The 11,879-nt window shown below is 41.3% G+C and overlaps 1 pseudogene; it reads right to left on the reverse strand.

Moving 5' to 3' along the window:
* Positions 1-7,308: 7,308 nt before the first annotated feature.
* Positions 7,309-9,658, reverse strand: LOC113879574 (annotated as a pseudogene).
* Positions 9,659-11,879: the final 2,221 nt, after the last annotated feature.

Here is an 11,879-nt window from a genome sequence, read left to right on the forward strand (position 1 = left end):
ATCCATTTTGGATACTGAAGATTAGGTTCTTAAAAGTACAAAATTGATAACAAATACCAAAAAGCAAAGATTACTGGCTTAATTTCTCTCTCCCCTTTTGACTCTCCCTTTTCTCCTCCAGGTCAACTCTAGCTCCTCCCTCCCCCTTCTCTTCTCTACTTAACTCTGTGAATCTCTCTGGGTGTTCCAGGCTGTGGAGTACACTTAGGAAACTGATTACTGGCTAGATTGATCTCTCCCTTTTTGACTCCCCCTCTTCTCCTCCTGGTCACCTCTCTCTCCCTCCTCCCTCTTCTCTTCTCTATGTAACTCTGTAACTCTCTCTGGGTGTTCCAAACTGTGGAGAGCACTTAGGGAATTGATTACTGGCTATATTACTCTTTCCCCTTTTGACTCCCACTCTTCTCCTCCTGATCACCTCTATCTCCCTTCTGCTTCTTCTCTTCTCTATGTAACTCTGTGAACCTCTCTGGGTGTCCCTCACTATGGAGAATTTTCACCATTAACCTAGATGTTTTACCATCTGTGCTGTATGGATGGAGAAGTCTTTGAGGCTACTGTAAGAATAAGACTGAAAGCCAGAGGCAGGAGGCTTAACTCCAAACCTAGAGAATATCAGAGAACTTCTGATTCCAGGGAATATTAATCGACAAGAGCTCACACAAAAGCCTCCATACCTACACTGAAACCAAGCTCCACCCAAGAACCAACAAGTTCCAGAACAAGACATACCACACTAATTCTACAGCAAAGCAGGAACACAGCCCTAAGCATTAAAAGACAGGCTTCCCAAAGCCATGCCAAACCCATAGACACCCCAAAACTCACTACTGGACACTTCATTGCACTCCAGAGAGAAGAGATCCAACTCCATCCACCAGAACACAGACACAGGCTCCCCTAACTAGGAAACCTTGACAAGTCACTAGTCCAACCCCACCCACAGGGAGCAGGCTCCACAATAAAGAGGAACCATGAACTTCCAGCCTACAGAAAGGACACCCCAAACACAGCAATCTAAACAAAATGAAAAGGCAGAGAAATATTCAGCAGATAAAGGAACATGATAAATGCCCACCAAACCAAACAAAAGAGGAAGAGATAGGGAGTCTACTTGAAAAAGAATTCAGAATAATGATAGTACAGATGATCCAAAATCTTGAAAACAAAATGGAGTTACAGATAAATAGGCCAGAGACAAGGACTGAGAAGATGCAAGAAATGTTTAACAAGGACCCAGAAGAAATAAAGAAGAGTCACTCAATAATGAATAATGTGATAACTGAGATCAAAAGCACTGTGGAGGGAACCAACATTAGAATAACTGAGGCAGAAGGTAGGATAAGTGAGGTAGAAGATAGAATGGTGGAAATAAATGAAGCAGAGAGGAGAAAAGAAAAAAGAATTAAAGGAAATGAGGACAACCTCAGAGAAATCTGGGACAATGTTAAATGCCCCAATATTTGAATCATAGGAGTTCCAGAAGAAGAAGACAAAAAGAAAGACCATGAGAAAATACTTGAGGAGATAATAGTTGAAAACTTCCCTAAAATGGGGAAGGAAATAGCTACCCAATTCTAAGAAACCCAGAGAACCCCAAACAGGATAAACCCAAGGCAAAACACCCCAAGACACATATTAATCAAACTAAGATCAAATGCAAAGGGCAAATATGAAAAGCAGCAAGGGAAAAGCAACAAATAACACACAAGGGGATCCCCATAAGCATAACAGCTGATCTTTCAACAGAAACTCTTCAGGCCAGAAGGGAATGGCAGGACATACTTAAAGTGATGAAAGAGAAAAACCTACAACCCAGATTACTATATCCAGCAAGGATCTCATCCAAATATGAAGGAGAAATCAAAAGCTTTACAGACAAGCAAAAGCTGAGAGAGTTCAGCTCCACCAAACCAACTTTTCAACAAATGCTAAAGGATCTTCTCTAGACAGGAAACACAGAAAAGGTTTATAAACTCAAACCCAAAACAGCAAAGTAAATGGCAACGGGATCATACTTATCAATACCTACCTTAAATGTAAATGGGTTGAATGCCCCAACCAAAAGACAAAGACTGGCTGAATGGATACAAAAACAAGACCCCTATATATGCTGTCTACAAGAGACCCACCTCAAACCAAGGGACACATACAGACTGAAAGTGAAGGCCTGGAAAAAGATATTTCATGCAAATGGAGACCAAAAGAAAGCAGGAGTAGCAATACTCATATCAGATAAAATAGACTTTGAAATAAAGAGCATGAAAAGAGACAAAGAAGGACACTACATAATGTTCAAAGGATCAATCCAAGAAGAAGATATAACAATTATAAATATATATAAACCCAACATAGAAGCACCTCAATACGTAAGGCTGCTGCTGCTACTGCTAAGTCACTTCAGTCGTGTCCAACTCTGTGTGACCCCATAGACAGCAGCCCACCAGGAATATGTAAGGCAAATGCTAACAAGTATGAAAGAGAAAATTAACAGTAACACAATAATAGTGGGAAACTTTAATACCCCACTCACACCTATGGATAGATCAACAAAACAGAAAATTAGCAAGGAAACACAAACTTTAAATGATACAATGGAACAGTTAGACCTAATTGATATCTATAGGACATTTCAGCCCAAAGCAATGAATTTCACCTTTTTGTCAAGTGCACATGGAACAGAACATTCTCCAGGATAGACCACATCTTAGGCCATAAATCTATCCTTGGGAAATTTTTTTAAAAATTGAAATCATTTCAAGCATCTATTCTGATCACAATGTAGATTAGATGTCAACTACAGGAAAAAAACTATTAAAAATACAAACATATGGAAGCTAAACAACATGCTTCTGAATAACCAATGAATCACAGAAGAAATAAAAAAGGAAATCAAAATATGCATAGAAACAAATGAGAATGAAAACATGACAACCCAAAACCTATGGGATTCAGTAAAAGCAGTGCTAAAGGGAAGGTTCATAGCAATACAAGTTTACCTCAAGAAACAAGAGAAAAATCAAATAAATAACTTAAATTTACACCTAAATCAACTAGAAAAAGAAGAAATTAAGAACTCTAGGGTTAGTAGAAGGAAAGAAATCATAAAAATTAGAGCAGAAATAAGTGAAAAAGAAACAAAGGAGACTATAGCAAAAATCAACAAAACTAAAAGCTGGTTCTTTGAGAAGATAAATAAAATAGAGAAACATTAGCCAGACTCATCAGGAAAAATAGGGAGAAGGATAAAATCAACAAAATTAGAAATGAAAATGGAGAAATCACAACAGACAACACAGAAATACAAAGAATCGTAAGAGACTACTATCAGCAACCATATGCCAATAAAATGGACAACTTGGAAGAAATGGATGAATTCTTAGAAAAGTATAACCTTCCAAAACTGAACCAGGAAGAAATAAAAAATCTTAACAGACCCATCACAAGCATGGAAATTGAAACTGTAATAAAAAATCTTCCAACAAACAAAAGCCCAAGACCAGATGGCTTCACAGGTGAATTCCATCAAAAATTTAAACAAGAGCTAACACCTATCCTACTCAAACTCTTCCAGAAAATTGCAGAGGAAGGTAAACTCCCAAACTCATTCTATGAGACCACCATCACCCTAATACCAAAACCAGACAAAGAAGCCACCAAAAAAAAAAAAAAAAGAAAGAAAGAAAGAAAGAAAGAAAACTACAGGTCAATATCACTGATGAACATAGATGCAAAAATCCTCAACAAAATTCTAGCAAACAGAATCCAACAACATATTAAAAAGATCATACATCATGACCAAGTGGACTTTATCCCAGGGATGCAAGGATTCTTCAATATTTGCAAATCAATCAATGTGATACACCACATTAACAAATTGAAAGATAAAAACCATATGATTATCTCAATAGATTCAGAGAAAGCCTTTGACAAAATTCAACACCCATTTATGATAAAAACTCTCCAGGAAGTAGGCATAGAAGGAACATACCTCAACATAATAAAAGCCATATATGATAAACCCACAGCAAACATTATCCTCAATGGTGAAAAACTTAAAGCATCTCCCCTAAAGTCAAGAACAAGACAAGGGTTCCCACTCTCACCACTACTATTCAACATAGTTTTGGAAGTTTTGGCCACAGCAATCAAAGAAGAGAAAGAAATAAAAGGAATCCAGATTCGAAATGAAGTAAAAACTCTCACTGTTTGCAGATGACATGATTCTCTACATAGAAAACCCTAAAGACTCCACCAGAAAATTACTAGAGCTAATCAATGAATATAGTAAAGTTGCAGGATATAAAATTAATACACAGAAATCCCTTGCATTCCTATACACTAACAATGAGAAAACAGAGAAATTAAGGAAACAATCCCATTCACCATTGCAACAAAAAGAATAAAATACTTAGGAATAAATTTACCTAAAGAAACAAAAGACCTATACATAGAAAACTATAAAACGCTGATTAAAAAAATCAAAGATGACACAAATAGATGGAGAAATATACCATATTCATGGATCAGAAGACTCAATATAGTGAAAATGAGTATACTACCCAAAGCAATCTGCATTCAATGCAATCCCTATCAAGCTACCTGGTATTTTTCACAGAACTAGAACAAATAATTTCACAGTTTGTATGGAATACAAAAAACCTCACATAGCCAAAGCAAACTTGAGAAAGAAAACTGGAACTGGAGGAATCAACCTGACTGACTTCAGACTATATTACAAAGTTATAGTCATCAAGACAGTATGGTACTGACACAAAGACAGAAATGTAGATCAGTGGAACAAAATAGAAAGCCCAGAGATAAATTCATGCACCTTGTGGATAGCTTATCTTTGAGAAAAGAGGCAAAAATATACAATGGAGAAAATATAATCTCTTTAACAAGTGGTGCTGGGAAAATTGGTCAACCACTTGTAAAAGAGTGAAACTAGAACACTTTCTAACATCATGCACAAAAATAAACTCAAAATGGATTAAAGATCTAAATATAAGACTAGAAACTATAAAACTCCTAGAGGAAAACACAGGCAAAACACTCTCTAACATAAATTACAGCAAGATCCTCTATGACCCAGCTCCCAGCATAATGGAAATAAAAGCAAAAATAAACAAATGGGACCTAATTAAACTTAAAAGCTTTTGCACAATGAAGGAAACTATAAGCAAGGTGAAAAGACAGCCTTCAGAATGGGAGAAAATAACAGCAAACAAAGCAACTGACAAAGAATTAATTTCCAAAATGTACAAGCAGCTCATGCAGCTCAATACCAGAAAAATAAATGACCCATTCAAAAAATGGGCCAAAGAACTAAACAGACATTTCTCCAAGGAAGACATACAGATGACTAACAAACACATTAAAAGATGCTCAATATCTCTCATTATCAGAGAAATGCAAATCAAAACCACAATGAGGTACCATCTCACGTTGGTCAGAATGGCTGCTATCAAAAAGTCTACAAACTATAAACGCTGGAGAGGGTGTGGAGAAAAAGGAACCCTCTTACACTGTTGGTGGGAATGCAAACTAGTACAGCCACTATGGAGAACAGTGTGGAGATTCCTTAAGTGAAGTGAAGTGAAGTGAAGTCGTTCAGTCATGTCCAATGCTTTGTGACCCCATGGACTATAGCCCACCAGGCTCCTCCATCCATGGAATTTTCTAGGCAAGAGTACTGGCGTGGGTTGCCATTTCCTTCTCCATGGGATCTTTCCAACCCAGGGATTGAACCTGGGTCTCCCTCATTTTGGGCAGACGCTTTACCGTCTGAGCCACCAGGAAAGCTCCAGAGATTCCTTAAAAAACTGGAAATAGACCTGCCATATGACCCAGCTGGGCATACACACCAAGGAAACCAGAATTGAAAGTGACATGTTTTCCCCCTGTGTTCATTGCAGCACTGTTTCCAATAGCTAGGACATGGAAGCAGCCTAGATGTCCATCAGCAGACGAATGGATAAGAAAGCTGTGGTACATATATACAATGGAATATTACTCGGCTATTAAAAAGAACACATTTGAAACAGTTGTAATGAGGTGGATGGAACTGGAGCCTATTATACAGAGTGAAAGAAGTCAGAAAGAAAAACATCCATATAGTATATTAACACATATACATGGAATTTAGAAAGATGGTAATGATGACTCTATATGTGAGATAGCAAAAGAGACACAGACATAAAGAACAGAATTTTGGACTCTGTGGGAGAAGGCCAGGGAGGGATGATTTGAGAAAATACCATTGAAACATGTATATTACCATATGTGAAATAGATGACCAGTCCAAGTTTGATGCATGAAACAGGGCACTCAAAGCCAGTGCACTGGGACAACCCTGAGGGATGGGATGGGGAGGGAGGTGGGAGGGGGATTCAGGATGGGGGACACATGTACACCCATGGCTGATTCATGTCAATGTATGGCAAAAACCACCACAATATTGTAAAGTAATTAGCCTGCAATTAAAATAAACTAATTAATTTTAAAATTAAAAAACTAGATGTCCATCAGCAGACGAATGGATAAGAAAGCTGTGGTACATATACACAATGGAGTATTACTCAGCCATTAGAAAGAATACATTTGAATCAGTTCTAATGAGGTGGATGAAACTGGAGCCGATTATACGGAGCGAAGTAAGCCAGAAAGAAAAACACCAATATAGTATACTAACGCATATATGGAATTTAGAAAGATGGTAACGATAACCCTCTATGTGAGACAGCAAAAGAGACACAGTCTTTTGGACTCTGTTGCAGGGCGGGGATGATTTGGGAGAATGGCATTGAAACATGTATAATATCATATAAGAAATGAATCGCCAGTCCAGGTTCGATGTAGGTGACTGAAAAGGGTTGCCATTCACTTCTCCAGGGGAATTTCCAGACCCAGGGATAGAATCCGGGTCTTCCCCATTGCAGGCAGATTCTTTACCATATGAGCCACAGGGAAGCCTTAAAATTCATAGATAGCACTGAGTTCTACCTACTTCACTAGTTTAAATGAATGCAACTTACCTTTAGCATTATATTCAGAAAAAATACATAAGTTTCAAGTCCCCAGTAATCAAAAATACTAAACTAGATAACCACCTGAAAGATTCTTTTACCAGAGGTAATGCAGTGCATAAAAAGAGGATTTCCAGAACTTGCTGTTAGAACCTAGGCACACACGGACCACACTGACATCAGCCACTCTTCACCACGGTTTGCTCTGCCGACAGTCCATCAGTCAACTCTACTAGCCTGAGTCCAGCAGGAAAGTTCATGGCGCACCAGAGTCACCAGCTTAAGCTGTTACTGTTTTCTCTTCTTTACTGAAAGGCTGTCCTTAGCTAGGATTTACCCATTACAGGCCAAGATGGACACTTTTATTATGCTGTTCTTCAGGCTTTGTCTGAGTCAGCATCTTCTCTCTAGCTTCAGCATGTACAGAAGGATTCCATAGAGAAAAGCTAATTATGTAGGGGTCTTCTATTTTAGGTTGGCCAAACAAATGAGCAATGCACACCTTAACACTGCCAACCACTTTACTTTTCAAAAGCTAAATAGATTTTACACCCAGTATTGCAGTCTCTGGGTTTAGGGGACTTGTTGGATCAATCTTGTAGAAAACTCACCTTGCACACATCAATACTTGCCAAATACAATTATTATTCCGCCTCCAGTTTGCAATGGAGAAGGAAATGGCAACCCACTCCAGTGTTCTTGCCTGGAGAATCACAGGGACGGAGGAGCCTGGTGGGCTGCCATCTATGGTGTCACACAGAGTTGGACACCACTGAAGCGACTTAGCAGCAGCAGCAGCCTCTTTGCAAATACTCTCTTCACATCCAGTTCACCTTTTTGTGTTCTCAGTGTGTGCTCAGTCACTCATTCATGTCCAGCTCTTTGCAACCCCATGGACTGTAGCCCTCTACGCTCCTCTGTCCATGGGATTCTTCAGCCAAGAATACTGGAATGGGTAGCCATTTCCTTCTCCAGGGGATCTTCCCAACCCAGGGATCGAACCCACGTCTCCTGCATTGATAGGCAGATTCTTTACCACTGAGTCACCTGGGAAGCCCCCAGTTCACATGAGATGGGATCAACTAGCGGGTGAAAGATGGGAATATCAAACACCAAATGTGGACAGTCACCATCTGGGTAGTTATCAGGGATGTAAACTTAAATACACCACCTTGATAGAGTCCATGCCCTGCAAACATGACTCCAAACCGCAGTAATGCAGATTAATAGGAAGGCAGCACATAGACACCTGGTGACTTCTGCTTCATACTCAAGGTAAAATCCACAAGAAGGAAGTATTCCAAGTAGAAAGGTCCATAAGAAGCATGGATGCCATTTGTGCTGCTGGGGCAGGAGATGTAGGTTTAATTATGGGCAGAGCGTTTTGTGGGGAAGAGAAGGCAGCTGTTTATCTGGAGCAGTGTGTGGAGGACCAGTTTTCACATCCCAGCACTGTCTGCTCTTCACCATCAGATCGTTTGCATACAGAACTTGTAAACGTGCTCGGTTTACAAGCAAGCTTCGGGAGTTGGTGATGGACAGGGAAGCCTGGCATGCTGCAGTCCAGGGGTCGCAAAGAGTCGGACACAACTGAACTGAAATGAATTGAAGCATGCTCCAGAAAGGGTGATAACTTGTACTCCAAACAAAGAAATTCAGTGCTCTGTGTCATCAAACTCTTTCATGTTCAGAATTCACTTTACATTGGTGTTTTCAAGGCAGTGCTCCCGGCTGCCCAACGAGCCAGCACTGTCACAGCCCTACAGCATCTCTGGTTGTCTGGCCCCTACAAGCGGGATCTTAGTTCCCCGATCAGAGATGGAACCCTGGAGTAGAAGTACAGAGTTTCAGCCACTGGGCCGCCAGGGGAAGTCCCAGACCCACTCTGAACTTTACTTGGCTTCTTCAAGAGCTAAAAAGATGTAAACACCTGGCATTCTGTTCAAAATGGAACATGGTAGTAGTCACCACTCATGAAAAACAGGGAAGGCCCTGAATGACATTGTTTGGAACACAATCCCCAACCCTATCTCCCCACTACCCCTACCCTCTATAGGAACCCTGCCCCATTACAGAGATAGGAAACTGGGGTGTGGATTCCACAAACCTGAGTTGGCAGCCCTGTGGGATTCTCAGCAAGGGCACTAGGGAGGAACTAGAGAACCAAGGACAGAATAAGTTGTATTCTTATGAACAAGTGCCAGCCCAGTGAGACTCATCTAGAAACCTGGGGCCCAGCAGGTTCATTGTGGGTAATAAACAGGGGGACTCACTGCCATAGTGCCTCCCAGATCACTAAGCAGGTTCATAAACAGAAGAAGCCTGGAGGCAGAAAGCAGCTGGGCTTGGCTTCCCCCATGCCCTCTATGAGGGTTCTGGTCTAGGCCAGTCTGCACAGCTTGTTGATGACTGCTCTCCTGACCCTTCCAAGCATCCAGGAATTGATGACCCAGAAGAGAGAGTGAATAATAATCAGAATTTTACACAGAGGCTCAGAGAGGTTGTATAAGTTACCCAGAGTCATACAGCCCACTAGTAAAAGACTGGGGTTTCAATGTCAGACGTCTGCTCTTCAAAATACCCCAGCTTCCTGAGACAGCAGCCCTTAGACCTACTCCATCACCCGACATGCTGATCCATTTGGCATTTTGGTATCAACAGGTGTGGAAGGAAGACGCCTGTCAGAAGCCACCAGAGTCTATGCCCTGGATTTTGCAGTGAAATGAAGGCAGGTGGGTTGGAGAAAGGAAGCAGCATGTTTGGTAAGGTATTACACAGGGTGGGGCGGCAGAGGGGCACACCGATGGAGCAGTCATTAAGTTGTCTCCCAGGAGACTTGAAGCTCTAAAGAGAGCAGCTCCAAGTGCTTTCTAGGAAAGGAGAATTTTTGAAGGACTTGACGCTACATTTCTCCCTTCCCCTCTTGTCAAACATCTTTTGCTAAACTCTGATTTTTAGCAAAAGCAGGAGTTTTATACTCAGCGTCCCTTCTCACATTAAATATAGCCCTGATTCTTATCTTTCTAGCCCTGGAAGAATTTGACATGTTATTGACATTAGGGAAATCAGTTGAGGAGACAATGTCAGAGACAGATCGTCTGGGCTGAGAGCTTGAAGAAGTTATTTTCAAACAAAACAGCAGCCATAAAAGGGAAATGGGAAGCTGTGTATGAGGAAGCCGGGGAAAGGAAGAGACCAGCTCAGCCCCTCCACCCCTTGCCCAGCAACAGGGGGCAAATACATCACAAGGAGGTGTCAGACAGTCTACACAGAAGGATTCTGAGCTTCAGACCATCACCTGCTTCCAGACATCAAATGAAATCATAGAGCACTTTGAAGACATAAAATATTCAGGGGCCATAAGTGTCATAATTATTGTTACTCTTGTTGCTTAATCAGTGGAGCTGGGTGTCTGTCTTGGGGAGGATACTTTCAGACAGAGGTGAATGAGAAATGTCTTTACTACACATTCAGGCTGTCTTCTCTATATCTGTCAGCTCCCACATAAGAGTCAGACTATAAACAGAGAACAACAGAAGGATGCTGCTGTGTATTCATAACAGCCATCCATCAGGTGTGCACAGCTGCTCACAGCCTGCACAGCATTTCCATTCCCATCAGCTTGCACGTCCCCAGCACCGTCCCCTAGTCATGGAGTTGGGACTTGAGTCCTCTCCCCAAGGTCAAGGACAGGACTCGGCCTTCCTGCCTTTGCCTCTGTGACATAAGAACTCTGCCCTCCATATACCCTAAAGTGAAAGTGAAGTCGCCCAGTCATGTCCAACTCCTTGCAACCCCATGGACTGTAGCCCACCAGGCTCCTCCATCCATAGGATTCTCCAGGCAAGAATACTGGAGTGGGTTGCCATTTCCCACTCCACCATATACCCTAAGGAAATCGTAATAGAAAAAGACACATGTCCCCCAATGTTCACTGCCACAGTATTTACAATAGCTAAGACATGGAAGCAACCAAGATGTCGATTGACAGAGGAATGGATAAAGAAGATGTGGTATATACATATATAGAATGGAATATTAGTTATAAGAAGGAACACATTTGAATCAATTCTAATGAGGTGGATGAACCTAGAGCCTATTATACAGAGTAAGTCAGGAAGAGAAAAACAAATATCGTGTATTAACGCATATATGTGGAATCTAGGAAGATGGTACCGATGAAACTATTTGCAGGGCAGCAGTAGAGATGCAGACAGAGAGAACAGACATATGGACACTACCCACAGGGGGAAGCAGCCGAAGATCCAGCCACTCACTCACTAGGGTGGGCAAAGGAGAGACAGAGACAGTGTGTCCTTGATGACCATCCCGGGACCCTGAATCAGCCAACCCCAGAGCCTGTGCTAAGTTCAGCTTCTCAAGACATGAGATGATAGATGTCTTTATTGCATAAGCGGCTGTGGGTCAAGTGTTCTGCTTCTTGCCGAGAGCATCCTGATTAATTCAGCTCCTGGCAGGCAGCAGCTGGACATATCTGAGCTGTCCATTCAAGCAGCCGAAATCCAAACTAATAAAAGCAGTTAACACAGACTGCGTGCACTATGCCAGGCTCTCTGCCAAATGGTTTATATGGATTATTTCTATCATTCCTCATAGCTGTCCTATCAGATGGTTACTTACGGGGAAGATTCATTTACAGATGTGGAAACTGAGGAAGAGACTGTTTAAAAAACTCCTTCGAAGATAGTGACAGAACCAGAATATGAATCCAGGAATCTGACCCCAACATTTACGGTATCAAAGTCACACTGAGATGCTGCGTGTTGAAGACTTGTTGTTGTTCAGTTGCTAAGTTGTGTCTCACTCTTTTCGACCCCATGGACTACAGCA

The sequence above is a fragment of the Bos indicus x Bos taurus genome, chromosome 21, assembly GCF_003369695.1.
Source record: "Bos indicus x Bos taurus breed Angus x Brahman F1 hybrid chromosome 21, Bos_hybrid_MaternalHap_v2.0, whole genome shotgun sequence".
NCBI classification, from domain to species: Eukaryota; Metazoa; Chordata; class Mammalia; order Artiodactyla; family Bovidae; genus Bos; species Bos indicus x Bos taurus.